General features: G+C 48.1%; 1 protein-coding gene across 2 annotated transcripts in view; it reads right to left on the bottom strand.

The window, feature by feature from the left end:
- PPP1R16B (protein phosphatase 1 regulatory subunit 16B) overlaps positions 1-23161 on the bottom strand; it is a 93846-nt gene extending 70685 nt beyond the window's left edge. For both annotated transcript variants that reach the window (XM_006202543.4, XM_072944211.1), the window contains exon 1: positions 23038-23161. The gene's annotated coding sequence lies outside the window, so the exon portion shown is untranslated. The remainder of the gene's footprint in view (positions 1-23037) is intronic.
- Positions 23162-23544: the final 383 nt, after the last annotated feature.

Below are 23544 nucleotides of genomic sequence, written 5' to 3'. Positions count from 1 at the left end.
TGCTTTTTAAAAGTAAGGAACTCAGAAGAGGTGAATTCACAACCACACGGTATCATCATGACATCAGAACTCACTGGGAACTAGTGGACCACATCTTTACTTCTCCACACTTCCTCAAAGAATCAAACACTTAATGAACATCTGCCCTTTGATGAGTCCTGGTTTAGAGGTGGATCAAGGACCAGCTCTGCCTTCTAGGAAACCCAAGTGTGTCTGTCTGTCATATCTCTAAATTAATTTAATCCTCCTGACCACCTAATGAGATAGGTACTATTTTCACCCCCATTTCACAGATAAGGAAACCGAGGCACAGAAAAATTAATTAACCTATCCAACATCACACAGCTAGAAAGTGGAAGAGCTAGTCTGCCTGGGGTTATGAGGAAAGGCTCCCCAGAGTAGAAGGTAACTGATTTGAATCTCCAAAGATGAGTTCACCAGGTGAGAAGAGCAGACATGGGCTGAGAAGGAGCTTGGCATTGTTCAAAGGCATGCAGAGGGGCTGACCATCGTGAAGGGAATTCTGGGAACCAACACACACCAATCATGCTTGAAGTGGATGGGGCTGCCCAGCACAAACTGAACAGAAGTCTAGGGGGCAGCAGTGAGCAACTGGGGGTTCAGGGCCAGGCAACCAGAAAGTCCCCTGTGGTCCACATCATGTTTGGGTGGTTGGTTGGTTGGTTGGGTTTTGGTCCACACCATGTTTTACAATATTGTCATTCACTGCTAACATTTAAAACTGTAAGATTTTATATCCAAAATCGAAGTTTTAGCTTTTCTTCAAACATCTCAGTACCTGGCCATGCTGGGCTTAATGGCAACGATCAGCAGGTATGGAGTAAAACTGTCCCCCTCAGACAGGGCCCATCCCTCTGATTTCCAAAAGTCCCCACTGTCTCCCATGACTCCCACCTGACCTCCTTCACTAATTGGCATCACTTGCTGGCTCTGGTCACCTGAGTTTGCAAGTCCTGTCTCAGGCAGAATGAGACAGCAGTCTCCAAATACCCAGAGGTCCAATCTGCACAAGAACTATGAGTCTCCTCAATAAAGAACAGGACCACGGTATAGGAGAGCAGTGGTGTGCACCCAAAGAACAGACACCCGGTCTCCAGAGCTGTCCAATAAGCAATTGAAGAAGAACTTGTGGCCCAGCAGCTTTCTCTGGAGACGGCAAATTCTCCCTCACCTCCCAGGCAATAAAATGTCCCCGATGTCAGATCAGTCTAAGTATTCTGTACAATTTATTTCGCCCCTAAGCTTCTCTACACAGATGGTAACTCAATTCTTCATTATTAAGTATCCACTCCTCACCTAATAAATGGGAGTTACCAAAAACATGTTAAAACCAAAGATAAGAATAATCATACCAGCAGCTCTGTTAAAACTCTTAATCTTTTCCAATAACTTCCTCAGCCATTATCCCAGCCAGGTGTTTCCCTAAGTGTGGAAAGAGAACCCCTCCCCCAAGGGAATTTTCAAAAGTACAGGACGCGGCTTAATATAACATGGACTTAGAGAGAGCGAGTTACATCATTTTCACTTCTTTTTCAATCTATCAGATTTTATCCAGAAGCATCAGTTCGGGGCTACTCCTTTAACATCTTTACAACCATGTCAATTTCCCTTGTAAACAAAGAGAACACAGACCTCCTGCTCATAGCCTTGCGCAAGCAATTGTGTCTAGGATAGAATACGATAACACCATTTTTTTTTCCTGTGGATTTGGTTTCACAGTTACTGTTTATTTATGGGAGTGATAGAAAATTTTCCTTTTAAATAAATTGACTCCAGTGGAAAGTTTGCTAAGTGGTAGCAAAAAATAATAATGATGATGATGATGATAATGATGATGGTATTTAGTGCTGGCAACAATTGTAAGTGGTTGGCATTTGGGGAACCACCTGGCCACTGACCCTCAATGACAACAATCTTATAAGAGATGCACTCCTATGAGCTCATTATTTCATCTGACAAATATTTCTCAGATGTCTACCACATGCTAGGACTAAGGGCTAGGGTACAGCAGGATAAAGACAGGTATGGTCCCTGCTTATTGGATGGATGACAAAGCAGAAGCACAAGGGAGTGGGGGACACAGTCACAGGATACGGAGACTGAGCAGTAACTTGAACCCTGGGCCTGACTCCCAGTACAGTGCTCCCTCCTGCAGGCCCCATGCAGACAGAAAGCACTCAACTGCTGTGCCTTCTCTGGCTTGGACACTTTGCTCACATGAAGGAATCAGGACAACTACTCAGCCCCCTGGAGAAAGGTGAGGACAACGCCTCCCAAGGGCCAAAAAAGGGGGCCAGGGCATATTTTCTCCAACTCTGCTCTCCCTGCCAGCTTCACCCGGCTAGCCCCTCCGGGTTCCCTGGAGCTGGGGCTCCAGGACAGCTCCCTCTTGACTGCTGGTTTTCAGGTGACCTAGTTTCCCCCAATAGACCCACACACCTCCTCCCACCCCCCGACCGAGAAAACCCTGCTTGGTCTAATTAAAGAACTGCCATCATGCTGCTAACACAGCAGTTGGGCAGCCCCCAAGACAGGGCACTGGCCTGGGTGCTGGGGCAGCCCTCAGAAGTCCTGGCCCCCTCATGAGACCCGGGTGCACCTGTCCATATTTCCAGAGACACCCCTGATTGGTAACAGGGACACAGCCCAAACTGCCAGGACCCGGAAGAACAATGGCATCATCCACACTTAAAGGGGATCCCCAAGTAGGACCTCATTGGGAGGAAAACCAGCTCCAAGGAGACATATCGAGCTCGTGTGTTGTGAGGGCATCCAGATGGACCAACTTCCTGAGAACTGGGCACGTGGGGCTGCAAGTCTAATGGAGGCGCTGGGCTGGAGAGGCGGTTGGGGGAGGGGTCCAGAGGCCACGCTGGGGGTGACGTTATCCGGAAGTGTGTGTGCTCTGAGAAGAGAAATCAGAAGCTAGGGCAAACAGGGCGCGGTACTTAATTTTTCCAACAAATGGCTGTTTGAGGTCTGGGTGGATGAATCAAAATAATCCGATCGTGGACAGCCCGAAGTCTGAAGCCAAGGAACATTAGCCTCAGTGAGGCAGGAACAGGTTATTGGAGTGAGCCTTGATTCAGCCTCAGGTTGTTGTCTGACAGAGCCTGAGCTTGATTCCCGTTGGTGCCTCCACTGACACTTGCTGCCCCAGAAAGGGAGAAACCAGCAGTGTACGTCTAGGGAAACCGGCTGCGCTCCACAGAGCTGAGCCTTGAGGGGAAGCGCGAGGTGGAGGGCATGGGCAGGGTGCACTACAGAACCTCTCCCCCAAAATGAAAAGAAGGCTATTACGGGAGTGATGTTTGGGGGATGATATGCCTCTGAGGAAACAAGATGAGGAAGAAAGGCACGGGCCCATTGAGAGACAGTTTGGCGGTGGGCTTTGGAGTTCTCCCAGTTATCACTCTGTGCTGGGCCCTGATTGGCCAGAGCCTGTCAACGCTGGCCTAAGTCCCTCCAGCATGATTGGCTGGGGGGTAGGCACATGACCTAAGCTGGTCCAATCAGAAGCTCTCTATTCCCACTGCTTGTGAACCGGAAGCATGAACCGCAGTTGCTGCCAGAAGCCACCATCTTGCCTCCATCTTCCCACCTGCTATGCAGGAGGCTGGCTTTGGACAAAGCCGATACTTGGGAGTCACAGCAGGGAAAGAGGGCCCTTCCATTTGGGGACCTCAGGACTTTAGCTATCCAAGCCAACCAAATCCCTTTTGTTGTTTAAGCTAGTTGAATTGATTGTTGTTACTTGTAGCCAAAAGTACCCTAACAGACATTAATGCTGCTTTTAGGGATTCAGGAATGGAACCCCCAGAGAAAGATGTTGCCTGAAGCAGCATGAGTGGTCTCTTGCTGAAGCATATTACCAGATACCTCCACTTCCCCTAAAATGGCCATCTTGCAGCCGCCAAGCTGAGGCCAGCCTTGAAGAAGGGCTGGAAGGCCAAGGCCCGGTGCCCACAGCAGCCCCGCCCCCTGAGGTGGGGGAAAGAGGCCCAGGCTTTGCGACGCCTCCATCCCAGGGTTGACACATCTTTGGACTCGAGCCTAGTGCCTTGAGAAAAACAATACGAAGGAGGGTAAATTCAAATTGAAGAGACTTTAAAACATGAGTCAGACAGTGTCTCAAAGTTCACACTGTTAAAACGTTAAGATTTTTTTTTTCCTTTTCTACAGCTATTCTTCTCCACACAATATTGGCAGCAGCCGGGAGGAAGGCCGTGAGCGCTTGCGCCTCGCGCTTCCTGTACCATTGAGCACAAGGGGAAAAGGAAAACAAAACGCAGCACTGGCTTTCCCCCTTCTGAGCTCACTTGGGACCCACTTTCTCTGCTAAAGGATGCACACCCCCGCCCTCCCACAACACACTTCTGTGAATAATAGCGTCATTTCCCCCTTCCTGCCAACCCCCACCCCTACCCCCATCCCCCAGTATAAAGATGCTTTACTCATGAGCAAAGAGACTTCTGGAGCCCTTAATGTTCCAAATATTTGAATTAGAAATTAGCCTTGTCCCCCCACCAACCCCATTCTCATGGAGTTTTGTGGACTCTCTGTTCTACCCCTGCTGTAATGAACCTTCTAGACTTCAGGCACAGTCATCCTAGACAGACATCCCGGTTTTAAATCTGTTGTGGGACTCAGGTCCCCGAGGTTCTGCTCCTTAGCTCTGCCTCTCCCACCTGTGCTCCTGCATTCAGACCTCTGAGTGGTGGTCCTGGGCTTGGCCTGGATTTGTCACTGTCCTCTGAAGCCCATTTACTGTAACCCAACTTGGCAAAGACTTTATTGTGGGGTGGAAGGTGGAGGAGAGGGGAGGGTGGCAGTACTCAACAACCACAAGTTCAACAAAAACAGAGTGATCCATCAAGCAACTAATGCATCTTGAGCTCTCTCAGGAAAAGAATCATGGCCAGCATTGGGATAATAGCCCTGCTGACCTCTGCCTGCACTGGTAGGGCCATACTGGGAATACAGGACCAAGCCTTAACAAACGTCATGAACAAAAGGATCAGCTTTGTTCCAAGTCCGGAGGGCAGAGTTGGGATCATCGGCAGGTAAAATGAAAAAGCAGAATCAGCCTAGCATGAAGAAAAACTGTCTAACATTGACAATTCAACAAAGCCCAGCCATAGCGTGATGCTGGGGTCCCTGCCACGAGGAGCTCCATGACCACCCATGAGGCTGCTGAGAGAGACGGTCCATGCCGGGTTGGAGGTGGGACTGGCCTGGTGAGCTCCCATCCTACCCTGGCAGACAGATCATCTGTATTAGGAGCAAACACTCTGGCACCATATTTGCAGCCCAGCACTTCGTAACCACCAGGCTAGACAGCATGGAAGGACCATTCCAAGTATATTGATTGATGATGTTCGGATTCATTCTAGCTGTGAAGGTGAGATAGCTTTCTCTGACTCAGCTCCGGGAATACTTCAAAGGAAGCCACAGCTCGAACGGGTGAAGAAAAACCCATGAACATGCCCATCTTCCACACACTTCTCCCTATAAACCTCAATCCATAAGAGGCCCACATGCCTGTGGGTAAGAATGCCAGTGTGGGGGAGGCTGTAGAGGACAGAACAGAGGTGTCAAGGATGGGGCACATGCAAAGCTGACATGATGTCTCCGAACACATTAGTCAGTCATCGTCACGGTGCTAAACCAAACAGCCAGTCTTCTAAAGAAGCTTATGTAATAGCTAAGCACGGGGAAATGGGAGTCAAATTACACATACTGCTTCTCCAGGCTTGGGGGAGTGTGGTCCACCCCCTCCCTTTGCAGGGAGATGAAAACTCCCTTTGCAGCTGGAGGGATCATTTTCCAAAGGAGGCCACCTGTGGCCAAAGAATGCCCTCCTGGATTAACATTTATTAAACAGGGGATGGCCATTCAACTGGCTAAGCCTGGAGTGGCCTCTGCCCGCTCTGCTGCCCTCTCTCAGCATGACATCCTTGGCCAAGCTTTCCTCTGTTGTGCCAGCCTTAAGGTTGGTGGTGGCTTCTTGGAGCACAGTGATGGCAGGAGTTATAAGACCCCATGTGATAACAGGAGAGATGTGTGCTGTGATCAATTAGTAATGTCTGCCACAGATGATGGCGTGGGATGTGGCTGCAGGCGCTCAAACTGAATATGCAATTCTGTTCTGCATCAGGTTCGCCTAAACTTGGATTTAAATACTTGTCTTTGCTCCATTGTTCTGAATCCTCTTGTCCTCAACACAAACATCTAGAAAGTTATCAGACTGAGTGGAAAGACCCCTCAAATACCAGTGTATCATTAAACCAAGGGCACTGCAGCCTCAATGGTAGACAAGAGTCAAGAATATCTTAGGTTCTAGTAAGAATTTCTCCAATAACTTGCCCTGCAGGGTAGAATGAAGAACTGTCCTCCATGACTCCATCCCCTTAAATTGACTGGATTCCAGTTCTAGAAAGAAGGATGCTAAGCCAGCAGGGACTGCCACCTCGCCCAACCCTGCCCCTGGAGAGGAGGGAGATAAGCATCCTGCTCCTAACTGGATGGGATCCATACTTGAAGAGGGTGGGGCAGGGATCACTGCCTCATCTATAGTCATCTATCCTCATCTATCCTAAGCATCCTGGGTCTCACGCCATTACCGACATAAAGGAGGAAGGGGACTCTGGTTTGCTTCCTAACAAGATGCCTCTCTCCACCTCAGAAACCTCAAAGATATCTCCTCCCCTTTAGCCGGGGGGTGTTCTTAGCCAATTAGGAAGTATCTGATATGGGAATTTTTAAAAGCTTTTCATCTAGTTTGTTCATGGAGTTTTGGAGAATAATTCCAAGGAAACAAGGACACTAAAAAAACAGAGAGTTGGACTCGAAAAAGAAAGCCCTACACGGGAGGAAGAAAGAACTAAGAGCCAAAGGACGAGAGTAATGCAGACGATGGATACCAGTGAACTGCACAGCCAGGAAGTGGTGGGGCTGGGATCCGAAGCCAGGTCTATCTGATTCCACAGTCTACATACGTAAAAGGAGAAAGAGAAAGAAGGAAATGGGAAAAAAACTTTTGAAGAATCACATATGCTTTAAAAGATCTTCCTCATGAAATGCAAGAAGATTTTAGAAAATCCAAGATGTTAATGACCTAGGAGATAAGAGGACATTTCGACTAACAAACCAGGCAGATCAACTTGTAATAAAACAAACACTTGTGCTGGAATCAGCATAGAGTAAAAACACATGCTTAACGAAACTAAAGGTAAGCATCACAGAACCTATAACTTGTGTAGGTGAAATGAACCCAGAGATAAAGAATGCAGGGTAATAATGGGAGCTTCTGTGCACTGCACATCTTCCGTAGGTCAAATTCTTTACACATAACATCATTTGGAATCACTGCACCAACTCTGCAATGTAGGTATTGTTTGCATTTCAAAGAGGAGAAAATTGAGCCTCGGAGAGGTTAAGAAACCTGTACGTCGGGCTGACCTTCCAGCTGTGTGTGGCTGGCAACTCTTCCGACTGGTCTGTGCCTGTGCCATGACAGTTAAGTATTTTTAATATCTCCCCTGCTTGAAAATAAAAGACAAAATGTCAGACAGGGAAGATAGCCCACAGAAGCATGACTAGGAGCAAGAAGAGGCGTCCTTGCAGGAAAATAAATGAAATCTACGCAGAAAGGGGATAATTGATTACAGTCATAACTTCCCTTACTATTGGAGCTGTCATCACCTTCAGAGGCTTAGGCAGGAAATATATGTATCTCATCCTAAATTTCATAAAATCTGCCTTCCAAGCCCTGTGAACTCAGCCCCCGTATGACTAGTGTTCCCTTTCTTGGTGAGCACTTTCTCATTTTCACTTCACCCAACAGCTCCCAAACCAGATTCATAACAGCAAATGTCCTCTCTCCTCTACTTTCCGGGAGATGAAACTGTCAATAGAATAAATCGGGAAGTTTGCAGACGCTCTGAATTTTGGTAAGTGAAGTTTCCACCCAATCCATGGGCTTTGAAGTCTCTCAGTGCTGGATCTGTGCCCTTTAAGTTACCGTGCAGAGAAGCAAACTGTAGTAGACTGCCTTTACATCATTTTTGTTCCTCCCCTCTTTGATCTGCAGCCAAAGTTCCTTCACTTTGAGTCCCTCCTCTTGGCTCCTCTTGGGTGTACAGAACTCCAAGCATACCTCTGCCTCCCCTTTGACCAGCTTTATTTCTGTTGCACATAGTAAATTCTCCATAAGCCATAGATTCAGTCCCATGAAAGTGATGTTACTCTCACGATTGAATTTATCTCCTTGTATTGAAATCTCAGGTTCTCTTTGTTAGCCACTGGGGTCCACACTCACCTATCAGAGGCCCTAATATTATCTCATTCCTCTCACTCATCATTTTCTCCAGCAAATTTCTAAACATCCTCTCTATTTTATGTCATCAGTGAGTAACTAATTTCAGGATTTTCTTCTGGCAGTTTTATCTTCTAATTTACTTCCATTTTAAATTTAAAGCTGCATTCATTTAATCAATAAATAAATATCCACTGCCATCTACTATGTGCTAGGCAGTAAAGTAGCAGGGTTCTGAGGGCCCCTTAATGAACAAAGCTATCTGAAAGGTTCTGCTTCTGGTAATGGCAGAGTAGCTCTGATTGGACCTACTCTCTCACAATATAACTGTTGTGAACTCTGCACACACACACATACACACACACACACAACCTACTGGAAAGCACTAGATTTGTTCAACCACAAGCAGACAGAAACTGAAGGGGAGTTAACCCTTGAAAGAAAGGAATTTGTAGTAGGAAAATTCCATGTTTTTGTAGCTTTTTACCCAAAGGCAGGTCCCAGTCAATGTCGTACATGGTGACTACAACCTGGATGAAAACCTTTGCTCTTGCTGTTTGAGGAATTAAAGGATATAGTTCAGGTAACTACAGTTGGAAAGTGAGGAGAAAAAAATCCCAGAAAAGAGTCACAGATGGTAGCCCCAAATGCTGAGCAGAAATTCTGTCCAAATCTCCCTAAGTGATGCATGTACAGGGCAGGTTCCAAGCAGCCCAACTAAGGCTAAAAGGACTAAAGAAAGATTTCAGCTGCTGCCTATCCCAAACTGAGTTTTGAGTTTGTTTGGTCAAGTTAACTGATTTTTTAAATCATGACTGTTCTGAGGAACATAATAGAATCAAGAGTCTCTTCAAGTCTCATTCATAGTGTTCTAGATGTAACATAAAATTACTAGAAAAAAATTTTAGAAAGCAAACGGGAAAATGTGACTCAAACTCAAGAGGAAAGGCAATCAATAGAGATCTACCCCAGGATGACCCAGCTGTTGAAGTTAACAGATAAAGATTTTAAAACAGCTAGTATATCTTTGCTCGAGGGTATAAAAGAAACAGGAAAAATCAGCCACAGCACAGAAAATACAAAGGAGAGCACAACTATTCATCAGATGGGCTAAATCCCTATCAACACCTTCTGCATCCATGTGAGTTGTGCTTTTCACCAGGACAGTTACACAGTTCTGATATGAAATTCAATGCTCATTTTCTCAAGCATCTTCCAAGTGCCAGGTCTTGGGCAAGCTCTGGGGAGCAAAAATACAACATAAAATCTTAAACTCTGATCCTGAAGACCAGATATTATCATCTGACGACATCGGGATAGACTGCTGCTCATTTCTCTTGTCCTCCCTCCTCTTTCACTTCTTAAATTGGAAGAAGAGATTGAAGTCCTGCCATGGGCTCTTCCAGCTTCCAGATCACTCCTGATGGAACCATTTGTCCCACATAAAGCACAGAGGGACGAGGGGCAGGCTGTCAGGTTTAATACACCTCTACATTCTCCTTCCACAGCAAAAGCATCCTCCTCTGGCTGATTACACAGATCAGATCTATAAAAGACTCAGGGTACAGACGTCAGAGAGAGTCAATGGGGAGGCACTTGTCATTTTTATATTATAACATCTCTTTATACAGTTCCATTAATGGGTGTTTTTCTTTTTCAAAAACTGTTAGGAAAAAGGTTCTCAAATTTGGCTTCATGTTGGAGTCACCTGGAGATGCTGGGAACCTATATTAAGATCACAAAGCAAGACTACTATATATCCACCAGAGTGGCCAATTTTTTTAAGACAGAAAATACCAACGGTTGGCAAGAATTCTCATAAACCGAGTGAGAATATAAATTGGTACAGCCACTTTAAAAAACTGCTCAGCAATATCTTCTAAAGCTGAACATATGATGCCCTATAATCCAGCAATTTCATTCCTAGGAATATACCCAACAGAAATTTCTATATATATTCACCAAAAGGCATTTACAAGAATGTTAATAGCACTGTTTGTAACAGTTGCAAAGTATAAACTTTCCAAAATGCCCACCAACAGTAGTTTGGAAAAAAACTATGGTGTACTCACACAATGGAACATAGCATAGAAGTGAGAATGAACAATACACAATTACACTTGATGATACAGATCTCTCAAAATGTTAACCAAAATAAGCCACAAAAATGCATACTATATGATTCCATTTATGTAAAATTCAACATCAGGCAAAGCAAAACTATGCTATCAAATCATTATAGTGGGTTTGGGGTACAAGGACTTGGAATGGGTATAAGAGGAGCTTCTGGAGTACTGATAATACTGTTTTTTGAGCAGGTTATGGCTTACGTGGGCATGTTCAATTGGTGAAAAAGTCATTCACTTAGGATATGTGTACTTTTCTTTGTTTTACCTTAATAAATCATTAAAATTAAGCAGCACTATTTACAGTAGCCATGACATGGAAGCAACCTAAATGTCCACTGACAGATGATTGGATAAAGTTGTATACATATACAATGGAATACTACTCAGCCATAAAAAAGGATAAAATAATGCCATTTGCAGCAACATGGATGGACCTGGAGATTGTCATCCTAAGTGAAGTAAGCCAGAAAGAGAAATACCATATGATATCACTTATATGTGGAATCTTTAAAAATGACACAAATGAATTTACTTACAAAGCAGAAACAGTCATAAAAAGCAAATTTATGGTTACAGTGGGCAGGGAAGGGGAAAGGTGGCAGGATAAACTGGGAGTTCAGGATTTGCAGATACTAAATACTAGAAAATAGATAAATAAGTTTCTACTGTATAGCACAGGGAACTATATTCAATATCTTGTAATAGCCTAAAGTGAAAAAGAATATGAAAAGGACTCTCTCTCTCTCTCTCTCTCTCTCTCTATATATATATATATATATATATATATATATATATATAAATGAACCACTGTGCTGTACACCAGAAATTAACACAACATTGTAGACTGACTATACTTCAATAAAAATAAATAAATTAATTATTAATATTAAAAAAAGAAAAGAAAAAAAAACTAATGCCTGGGTCCCACATCAAGAGATTCTAGGTTAACTAGTCTGGGGTGCAGCCAGGAATCAACATTTTTGAAAACTCCACAGGTGGGTCTACTGTGCATCCAAGAATCACTGTGTTAGAACTTGGCAACCTTCCTTACTATTTTCTGGAGCAGAAAGTGTTTCTGCTTCTCGAGAAAGTCTAAAGCACATGCTGTCTGTAGGACACTAGGAGCTCCAGAGGAGATCAGTAGGTGTTACATGGGGAAAGGGTTCTGTGGTGAAATAAACAATTTTTAAATTTTTAATAATTTATTTTTATTGAACACTTACTACATTCCTTGAGCTAAGCTAAATGCTTTATCTACACTATCTCATTTAATCACACAACAAGCCTATGAGAAAGGTACTATTAATTCTCATTTTATAGAAGAGTAAACTAAAGTGCAGTGGCGTTAAGTAATTGCCCAAGGTCACACAGCCAGTAAGCAACAGGATTAGGATTCTGTCCTAGGATTCAAATCCTGTCCAAAAGGATTCAAATCCACATTGGCCTTGACACTGAAGCCATACTCTGAACCACTGCCCTGATTTGCCTCCCTAGGCACACTTGACTGCAGGACTTAACAGAGCATTAACTAGGCTAGTGTGAGCTTTGGGTTGCCAAGACAGGAACACAGAAGGCAGCATTTCCCAAAATGTTCTTCTTGCTTCCATCTCTAACCTTCCAACCCACAATCCACACCACTGGCAGAGTTTTCATTCTGCCACAAGTCTGATCCTGTTTTTCCCTTGTAAGGAAGCATTAAATGCCTCCCCATTGCCTATAAAGTCAAGTCTAAATTTCTTAGCCTAATAGTCCAGACCATCCTGTATCTGGCTTTGATATTTTCAGCTTTATCCCTGGCTATCCTAACTCCTTCCCCACCCCCAAGCCACCAAGCACTCAATTTTCCAGCTACACTGAATAGGTCTGATGGGTTCACACCCCCGCAGTGGTACCCGCCATTTGTTGAGACAATCTGCTACATGTCAGGTACTACACGTAAATTAACTGTGATCCCCACGATGAGCCTTTATCCCTCAAGTCACAACTAGTGAGTGGCGGAACTAGGATTTGAACATAGATTTAGATTTCTCTGCTACAGAGCCCATGGAGTTTTCACTCTCCACCACACCGCCTGCCTCACCTTCATTCATGCTGTTCCACTGAGTGGGAATATCCTCCTTTCTCTCCACCTGGCAAGCTCTTCCTGGTTCTTTGAGAGCTCGTGCGAGTGCCATAATGATAATATCTATCATGTCTTAAGTGCTTTCCAGGCACCATGCTCAGCACTTGACTTGCCTTGTCTCATTTACACAATATTGTCTCATGGCTCCTTTTATTCCCTCCAAAATTGCTCTTTATCTGTGCCAAATGGGTTTCTTTTCTCCTCTCTAATTCCAAGGCATTTGACCACATCTCTGTTGCGGCACTCAACACTCCGGAGTAATTGTTAGTTTCAGGTCTGCCTCTTCCATTGGACCAGATGCTCTCGAAAGACAAGAGACATATGCTATTCACCTTTACATCCACCCTAGAGTCACCCAGCATGTGGTAGGTGTTCAGTAGACAGAGAGGGTAGACAGGAGGGTGGGGGACCAAGAGACTGAATTCACTGAGACTATTCTGTCAGTTCTATAGGGAGTGGTCCTCTGGCTTGGAACCAGAACTGTAGCATCAGACCAGACAAAAGAGACCTGGCTGTTGGGGCAAGACAGTGGACACCAGAACCAGACCCAGGATGTACCTTCCCTGGCTCCTCCTTGCCATCCATGAACGGATATGTCAGGACTGCCTCTTGCTCCACAGAATCTTTTCAACTCTGCTTGCTTTGCAGTTGGCTCTATAGATCCCAGCTTAGAAGGTCTGCTGTAAAATGATGGATAGTTTCATCCCACAGCACTGTTTCAGATATTCTCAACCACTGCTTGCCTTGTGTTGTTCTTAAGTTATCCCAAGCGAATGAAGAGCTAGCTGGGGCAGGTGGCCCAAGGAAAATGTATTGCTAAGGCATGGATCCCCACAGGCGGTAAGATCAGGTGATCATATTCTTTCTAAATGAATCTATTCTTTTTGAGGAGGAGGCCCTTTGACAAGACAGAGACACCTTTGATGCTCACTCATTCACTGAACGCCTGTTCTGCGCATCCAGTCTACAATGGGCACTGTTCAGAGCACACCTTGTAACCCTTGCGGTAACCATCGATTCATGCTACCCACGTCCAACCTCTATGCGCTCCAAGCTCATGGATCTTCAAAGCCAGCCCTTTACTCTCTTGCTTTCACTCTTTCTGGACTAACATACACATTTGCCCAGGTAAGTGTGATGGGTAATCAGCACCAGCTGCAGACTCAGCTGCATTTCTGTTCAGCTGCCCTCAAACAAACCCCATTAGTAAACATGGAAACCACCAGAGAGACTATTTCAAAATTACTTATCCCTTTCTAGCTGCCCACCTCTTCCGCTGCCCCCACTAGGGGTGAGCTGCGTGAACTTTGTCCTACTAACAAGTCATTTTCTTTTGACGATTTCAAGTACCCACCTCCCACTGGGATAAAGTGTACACTGTATTTTACAAATTCTTCTGTGATATTCTTGAAGAGTTTATCAAACAAAACTGAGCTGAGACTTTTCTCTAGCACAGCTCGAAGCATACCGCTTTGTTCTTACTTTATTTGTCCGCAGGTCTGCTTCCTTCAGGAGGCAGAGACCAACCTAAGGATAGGAACTGGTTTAATTTAATTTTCTAGCTCAAATTCCAAGCATCAAGCCAGGTAAAACGTAGTTCTTGAATATTTAACAATCTTTATGTAGCCACAGTCTAAAGGGTAATAAAATTTGAAGTACCTTGGAAGCTGACTCAGAAACATGCTTTCTGTTTTATTCATATCTGAATCCGGCAAAAATTAAAGTTACTTAATACTCAATGTTGGAGAAGGGGGTGAGGAAGGGGGCATTCACACACGCAGTCGAGGGCACAGAAATTGATTTGGCTCTTGGGAGAATAATTTGACAATGTCATAGCTCAAACAGCAGGGAATTTTCCTTACAGATAAAATCATACCAGTGTACAAAGATACACGCAGTACAAGCAAGGACGTTACAGCATCATGTGTGCATAGTAGGAAAAATCTGGAAATAATCTTCACTATCAGCAAGGGACTAGAAAACAAATGATGATAAAGTTTTATCACTGGACCATCATGTAGCCTTGAGGACGAGGTGGATCTACATGTGTTGACATATGCTAAGATAAATTAGGTGAAAAAGGAAGTTTCAGAAGAGTGCTGTCTAGATATGTTAAAAAGAAAAGAGGATAAACATGTAAATGAATGTGGATTTGTATTTGCATGAAAAACATATGGAAAGACACATAAAACATTCAGGGATTTCTTCTGGGGAAAAAGAATGAGTGGCGGGGGATGATGACTGGGGAAACTTCACTTTCGATTTTCCACATTTCTGTACTATTTGAATTTTAATAATGAATTTGTCTTTTTATCGTTCAAAAGCATAAGATACAATAAGAAAACAAAAGCTTGATTTCATATGTTAAAAAAAAAAAGAAGAAGAAGAAGAAGAAAACAAATGAAATTCTGGAGAAACTCTTCCCTAGTTCTTTATAAGGCAAGAGGCAAAGACTCCAAGGCAAAGTTTGCTCTCTGCCCAGGCCATGGGGGAGCCGGTGATGACTACAGAGTTCCAGAAAGGAATCTGGGGACAGGGAGAGTCACTGAGAAGAGCCAAGAGCCCTGAAAAAAATGAGTGTGAGGATGTGTGCCTTCTACTTGCTCTTGGATGACAGGAAATAAAGCCAGTTCTGACTGAGACTCTGAAACATTCTGGGAGCCAAGAAATTCTGAGAGCTCACCAGGCTGGCATGGACACTGGGGCCTGTAACCAGCGCCAAGAAGCAACAGCTAGGAATGCCTAGGTAGGTAACAGACATAAGTAACCTGGGTGCACAAAAAAGCAGACCCAGCCCCCAGGGATGTAAGTGACACGGGGCTCGGCTCACCTATGTATGCCCTCTGCTCTGAAGCTGTCTATGCCTCCCAGGGGCTGCCTTTACTGATACTACTGTAAGAACAGTTGTTGGCATGTATCAAGTATACCCTGTGCACCAAGCACAGGCTAAACAGCTAACCCTGTCATCCCATGCTATTATTATTCCCATCTTACACATGGGGAAACTGAGGCTCAACAAAGTTAGTGAGTAACTTCTCAAGGTTACAGGAAGTGGTAGAGGCAGGGATCGAACCCAGGTCTGACTCCGGAGCCAGCCTTTCCCCCATCTGGGGAAGAACTAGATAAAGGCACGCCCTCAGGGCAGGGACAGCTTATGAAGTACAACAGCATTTATGTCCCAAAAGCCCGAGAGGGTAATGATTACGTGCAAGGACTCTGAAGCCAGATGTCCTGGTTTCCAATCCTGACTCCACCACCTACGAGCTGTGTGACCTAGGGTAAGTCATCGAATCTCTCTGTGCCTCACTTTCCTCAGCAATAAAATCAGGGGCATAGTCATGTCACCTCTTAGAGTTGCTAGGAGGACTAAAAGTTAAATAGTGCTTGGCTCACAAAAAGTGCCAAATGTTAACAATTATTATTAATATAAAGAAAAAGATGCCCTTCCTTCCAGGCAGATGTAACACTGCAGGGGTTGGCGAGCAGAGTAGGCTAGCTGTCGGCCCCTCCGTCAGCTGGGTGCCAGCAGGCAGTACACAACTCTACAACCTTACACATCCTGCTGAGCAATTAACTTCCACGTGCTGCCAATTCTTCCTGTCGGCTTCCCCTCCAGCAGCCTGGCTAGGAATCAGAATCGCCTGGCACACTTTTAAAAAATACAGACTCCCAGGGCCCAACCTTGGCCAGTTCTGATGCAGGTGGGCCGGGCTAGGGCCCAGGGATCTGGATGTTTAATAAGCCCCGGGTGACCAGGTGACCCAGGAACAGTGTGTCCCTGGACGCACGCTTCTGGAAGCAAGAGACGCCCCTCACACCGGTTCTGGCTGTTTCCATTGCTCCATGGGAGCAAGCAGACTTTCTCTCATGCTTGGTCCCAGACCCGGGCACAATGAGAAGGAGCACAGTAAGTAGGCCAGCCCGCAGAGCAGGTGGCTGCGTGCACAGGCACAGCAGGCTAATTCTGCTTTTGTGCTTGAGTGGGTGACACCAGGGACCCCTCACCTATAGTCTGGGGTTCCCCAGACCCTTGCTACCCAAAGCGCAGTTCTCAGACCAGCAGAATGGGGGCTTCTTATAAATGGGGATGCTCAGTCCCCAGACCTACTGAATCCAATTCTGCATTTTACAAAAACCCCAAGACGATGGTGAGCAAGTTCGAGGCATATGCCTGAGATCCCTTTCCCCCCAGCAGAGTAAGTTCTAACCAATGTGCACCTCTGACCTGTCCAAACACCCTTTGGGGCCAATCTTTTCCTTCAAATTCCCAAAGAGCCCTGGAAAAACAGTCTGGTCTTTTCAATAGCCCAGATCCACACTCAGCAGCCAGCCTGGGGCTCACGATGAACCTTTGCTTTAATGAATTATTTATTTCAAAGTCTACTTTAAAAGAAACCTTCCTAAATTAAAGGGAGACACAACAACTGAAAGCTTGAAATTGACACAGAGACAACAACTCCAGCCTCTATAAACCCGGGGCGTAAAACATTCCCTTCTTTTGTACAGAGTCGTGACCCCGACTTCCCTGGCCAAAGCCATCCAAAGACATCGAATACCCAAAGAAAACAAGCCATGTCTTCCTGTTGGCCAAGCTTCAAATTATTGGGCAGATTTCACACTGGAGCTTGACCTCATTAATCCAAGGCCTATCACATTGCTGTAAATGTCAGTGGAAAAATAGCCATTCAGTGGGTTTCCTTCATTCCACCAGAAAGGGAAAAAACAGGAAGCTGACAGCAGCTGCGCCCCAGCTCAGCAAATCCCAAGGGCCCAGCTGACAGGGCGTTCCTTGCGAGCACCTATGTTCCCTGCTCCGGTCTGCTTGTCCAGATAAAGGTGGGTCCTGCATCTGTCTAGGCGAAGTGCAGCAGCGATCGGAGCAACACTTCAGATAATTCGGGCCCCTAAACACCTGCTCGGGAAGGGAAATAGCTTGGTCTGAATTTCTTTGGCCTGAATTACCCATTGGCTGTTCATCATTCAGGTTCATCTCAATCTCTTTTTGCCCATTCAAAATGTCCTGCAAGCCAAACCTCTGGGACTCCAAGGGACATAAGGCCTTCCAAGTCCTCATTCATCCCTTTAATGCATATTGATTGTCTCCCATGTGCCAGCCATAGTACTGGGCAGCTGGGGACATGGGGCTGAATGAATCAGACACAGTCACTGATCTTAGTGGCCTCCTGTCCTGTGTAAGCTTTCTTAGCCTCGGCACTACGGACATTTGGGGTCGGGAAATTCTTGTTGGGGGGGGGGTTCCCTGCGCACCGTAGGACATATTGCTGCATCCCTGGCCTCTGCCTACTGGATGCCAGCAGCTCCCCTCCCCCTCCACCCATCCCCACCTGTGACAACCAAAATTGTCTCCAGACATTGCCGAATATCCCGAGGGGCCAAACCGCCCCCAGTTGAGAACCATCAGCCTAGTGGGGGAGACAGTAAAAGAATAATGACACAAATAGCCATATAATCACAAGTATGGTAATTATGGAGGAGAATTTTGTGGATAGTACACCAGTATTGTCTACAACGTGGAAGTCAATTTTATGTATAATTACAAATCCTTGTGACAATTCTGAATTATGTATATATGACCTATATTTCCAGATGATGAAATTTTGGCTTAAGGAAGTGAAGAAATTGCCCAAGGCCCAAAACCCAGTGAAAGGCAGAGGCAGGATTTGAATCCTGGCCCTAAACTTTGCCTCTTGTGGAAAAGGAAATTCAAGCCTTTGTTTTGATGTCTTCTGTACACAGGTGGCGGATGTGGTCACGTGACGCTCTGATCAGCCATCCTAAAAAACTCATTCCTTCCTGGGGTCACCGTGGAGCTCAACCACCAGCTGCTGCATCAATCATGCTGCAAACTGTCTGCAACAAGGCACAGTCGTGGGACATCGGCTGGCCGAGGAAGGCCACCCTGGCTTCTGAAACATATGAGAACACTGTCCCCTTGCCAAGTGCCTGTACACAGGGCCTTCCCTAAAATCAGAGCCGGGAGAGAATGGGGCAGTCCCCAGGTACCCGGAGCACATTCCACTGTGCCCCATCTCCAAGATGCCTGCTGCCCAGCATCCAAGGGTACACAGTGAAAGAAGCCAGACATTGTGCTGTCAGCTTTAGATACTTACCAACAGCATGAGTGAGGGGGTACACTGTAGCACAGAGCAAGTTTGGAGACTCCCAGACATGAGTTCCTGCCAAGGATGAGCCACCTGCCTGTTAGCAAAGGGCCTCACCCTCTGTGTCTCAGTTTCCCCTTCTGTGCAGTGGGGATAAATGTATCTACTTTGAGAAGCTGGTATGAGGATTGGATGGCAATGCAGGTAAAGACCTTGGACAGTGACCAGCACCCAGAAAAGTACTTGGTACAATATGATGGTCAACGAGGGAGCCAGAGTGTGACACTTCCTCCACCCACATCCCCTTCCTTCAAATGAGAGTCCCAGGAAGAAAGAAACAGTTGCGGAAGTAGCAAAAGCAGCTCAGGAGGAAGGAGGGGGGCCTCTGTGCTTTTCAGGTAGAAGGAAGAGGAAGGGACAGTTAATGCACTGGCAAACGGGTACAGGTCAGCCCTTCCCGGCCTGCAGAAGTTAATCCTAGACTGCAATCCAACAGCACTCTGGAAGCTGCAGGGTGGCTGCTTCAGGTGAGTGAGCATTTAGTCATTCGGGATCCCTTGGCAGGATGGCCTCTGCCTCCCTCCCTGGCCTCTACTCCTGCCCCTGCCTCCGTCACACCCTAGGGTGACGCTGTTCCAGCTGTAACTGCTGCCCACTGCTCTCCAGGACACCAGGCACTCTGAAGCCTCTGTGACTTTGCACAAGCTGTTCTCTTGGCTTGGGCTGCCCACCCGCCGCCACCTGGAAAACCATCTCTAAAGGGCTCAGATGTGCTCCCACAGCAAAATTCGCCTGCCTGTTATTGGTCATCGTCGACTAATAATAATAGCAGCTAACATTTGCCAACACTGATTAATACCTAGAAGGCTCTGAGCTGAAGTTTTTACCCACGTGGGCTCACTTTTCTCCTCACATCACCACCCAAGAGGCAATGCTTCTGTCCATCACCTCCCAGCTACGAGGTGGCAGGTTCAGGAATGACACCTGGGTTGGTTAGGTGAGCCCACCTACCCATCCATCTCTCTACAACCCTTTTCGCCTCTTGCCAGTGAAGCTGTTATCCCACGGTGTCCTCACTGTCACCTTTTGCCCATAGATTGCGAAGCCTGAGAGCTGCCTTATTCGTCTTGAAATCCCTTGCTAAGTACAAGGTCTAGGATGGAGTAAACATCCACTGAATGAATCAATAAATCCTGAAAAATGGCAGCCAGATGAGAAAGGCTGAATGACAGACTTCCTGGGGACAGGCCTACACTGAACTTGAATTCCCTGAAATCAGGGCCCCAGGCTGAGGGGCTTTCCCTGCCCTGATAGCTAGAGGCAGAAGAGGTCTGATTTCCCCTGGACTGGAGGCGGTGGGACCTGTGAGAGCCCAGTGCAAAGGAGGAAACCGTGGTGATGGTGATGATAATCATTTCCTGCATTCCTGTCCCTACCGGGTGCTGTACTAAGCACTTTCTATGCATCACAGGCTCACAGAGTCCTCACAACCCCATGAAGTAGGCATTACTGTTATTCCCATTTCACAGATGAGAAATCCAGGACTCAGAGAGAGTAAATCATTTACCCAGGTCACAGAGCTTTTAAGTAGAGAGCGATCATCTGAACTAGACCTGTTTGGCTCCCTTGCTCTTCACACTTGTGGCTTTTTGTAAGAGGAAGGCTTGTCCAAGCCCTCCGTGAATCCCAGTCTCTAAGATGTACTCAGCATAAAGAAGGTCATCCTAGCCTCTGCTGGAAGAATGCCACTTGGGACCCACTACACACCAATCGCTTCAAGTCCTGGGTGCACGTGGCATGGGGGTGGGGGTGGCAAGGCTGGGAGAGGGATCAAGTTTGGGAGAAGCGTCAAGGTTCAGTGAGGTGATTGAGGGTCCAAGTACAGCACAGGAATCTAGGTATGTGCCTTCCGTGATCCACAAAACTAGGCTGGCTGCAACCTCCATGGGTTAGAGAAAGTTGACTCTGGATATGGGGAGTGGGCTTTGAGAAGAACCTGGGGCCCTAGTTTCCAGAGTGCAAATGGACTCTGCAAAAGGCTGTGGCCTTAGGGAAAAACCTACCTTCCAGCATCAGCATCCTCTTAGCCCTGTGGCTCAGGCTCCTGAACAGACTTAACAGCTGGATTAGAACTTATCCTCCACTCCAGCATCAATTATGAAAGACAACAAAGTCTGAGCATGCACTTGGCCTTGCCTGCCACATCCCTCCATGCCAGGGGAGATTCAGAGAGCGTGAGGATGTGAGGAGCCCCAACACAGGAACCCCAGAGCCTGCGGATGAATGGCACAGCAAGAGGAGACCAAAAGAGGGGTAGGAAGGATCAAGCTGTCTTCCTGAGGAAGACATTTCAGAGGCTGGGAAGAGCTGGTACCGGGAGAGGGGTCAGGAAGGTCCCAGGGAGGGGGACACTGTTGGATAGACTCCAGGTGATGGGAAGTTACAAAGCTGAAGGTCCAAAGTGGCCTGGTTGACATCTTGCCTCCAACATCCTGGAGGCAGGTGGGAGATGGGGGGCTGGGGAGGGGTGAGTGGGACGGCCCTGGGAGCAGGCGCAGAGCTGAAAGGATTCACCAGCGCCCACCAGCCGCCTGCAAGCTGCCTCTTTCTGACAGCGCTGAGGGAGGAAGATGAGGAAACTCCCTCAGCCCCTGCAGAACCACCCACCAGGGCTCCACTTCTGCTCCTGCCTAAACGAGACACGCCCCACTCCAAACCATTCCAAAAGGCGCCAGTATTAACCTAAGAGCATTCACACTGCGGTGCCCGCTGTACCCAGCACTTCACAGGGTCCTCTCCGCATCCTCCCACGGCCTGATTAGCCCCACTTCCTAGATGTAACTTGGGCTGGGAGGCCAAGTGCCTTGCCCTCAGGCAGAGAGCTAGTCATTGGCTGAACCAAGAAGCTTTATTACCAATCGAGGAGGAGGCGTCCCAAATGGAGGGGTTTTCTCCCGTGCTTCACCAGCCACAGGAAATGGCAGGGCCCACAGGGAAGTACCCCCACGGGCCCAGGCGGCTAACCGCAGGCCCCTTCCCCGGAGAGCCCTACGGGCACAAGGGCGCCTGGTACCTCGGGCCCCGGGTCCCCCACAGAGGGCGATTCAGAGGCGGCACCTGGTGCCCGGGGCCTCTGGGAGCTGGTGGGCGCTTCTGACAGCGAGAACAGGAGCCCATTATGTGGAATCCAATCACATGGGCGCGCAAGCAGCTCGGCTTTCGGTTCTGAGAAGCGCTTATGCAGCAGCGTCTCTCCCCCTGGGCTCCCGAGATGCCCGGGAGCATCGGGCCTCCGGCTTTACTGGCGGCCGTTCCTTGAGGGCCAGATTCAAAGCTCGTCTCGGCTCAATTATCCGCCCGAGGCTGGGAGCTGCATCATCAGCATCTCCCGCTAAGCCGGTCAGGACTGGGGGAGGAGGTGGAGGGAGGGAGGGAGTCAGCCTCAGAGAAGAAGGCGGGCAGCGAACGACACCCCCTCCCCGCACCTCCTGGCTCTCCACTCGGAACGATCTGGGCAGTTCAGCCGGGGCGCTTCGGGTGACCTTGGGGAGACCCCTCTGCGCGACCTCTCTGAGGAGGGCTGCACAGTTTCTGCCCATCCTAGGCGCTCGGGGGCGCTCCTCTGGCTGGAGTTGATGCGCGGGACTTGGGAGGAGAGGAGCGCTCCTGGCGCAGGGGCCGGAGCAGCGGGCGCACGGCGGCCTTTTGGAGACGCCGGGAACAACCATGCTCCGAGTCTCCCCGGAGCTGCCGGGCGCTGTCAGCTGGATCCCGCGGGAGGCGGGTCTGCACGCAGGAGCGCTTGCCCTGGGGACCTTTCCCGCCCCGGCAGGAGCGCTCCCGCCGCCCAGCCACTGCCTGAGGGGACCAAGCGCCACCACGCGAGGGGGCGGCGCCCCCGTGCCGAGAGCCAGGCTGGGCGCCGGGGCTGTATGGTGCCGGTTGTGGCTCCCACTGCCCGGCATCGCATCCCCCGGCAGACGGCGGCCCAGAGCCCAGAACCAGCCCAGGAGCCCCCTACCCGCCCCAAGATCCGGCCACGGCGGCCCCAGCCAACAACCTGCCAATGCACCCCTTACCCTGGCATCGCCTCCGGAAGAACGCCCCCACCCCAGCCCGACTCCTCGGCCCTGAGCTCCTGGTACCCGCCTTTCCAGTTTCCCCTTAACCCTCAATTATCTTCTGCCGACCGCCCTTCCCCAAAGCGCCCAGCAAACCCCTGGCCAGACCCTCGGAGGCTGGGACAACCTCCCCGCCGCGATCCTTATCCCTACTCTGTCAAGCCGCAGAGCGCAGGGAGGCAGGCGGCGCCGCCGGGGAACTCACCCGCTCTCCCGAGCCCTGCCCCGGGCGGCTCCCGGCCCTGGCTCCGTCTGTCTGTCCCTGAGCCGCAGCTGCCGGTGCGGCGACAGAAGCCTGCTCTGCTCCGCCGCGAGCCTCCGCACCGCCCCTCGGCTCCTCCCCCAAGGCGGGGCCTGAGCTCGAGGGAAGGGGGTGCGCACGCTCGACTAGACCTGGCGAGCGACTGAGCTCCGGGAAGAATCCCCGCCTCTCCGGGTGCGCTCACCCCCCAACTTTGAGCAGCTGGAAATTGAAAGGCGGATGGGGGTCCGCCAGGGTTAGAAAGAGTTTTCCTTACGGTCTTCCTCCCAGCCTCCAATACCACTACCCTGGAAAGAGGAAAGCCCAGGACTGTATTCCTGCTCCCATTTGATGGAAGGGCATCATGAAGCCCAGAAGCCCAGAGAGCTGCAGTAAATCACCCAAGGTCACACAGCATTAGTACCAGTGATAGCAATTCAAGTCTGCTACCTTGAAGGCCTGCGCAGCCTG

The sequence above is a fragment of the Vicugna pacos genome, chromosome 19 (assembly GCF_048564905.1).
Source record: "Vicugna pacos chromosome 19, VicPac4, whole genome shotgun sequence".
NCBI classification, from domain to species: Eukaryota; Metazoa; Chordata; class Mammalia; order Artiodactyla; family Camelidae; genus Vicugna; species Vicugna pacos.
Note: the sequence above shows the minus strand (reverse complement) of the source record. Positions and strands in the feature narration are given on the sequence as shown.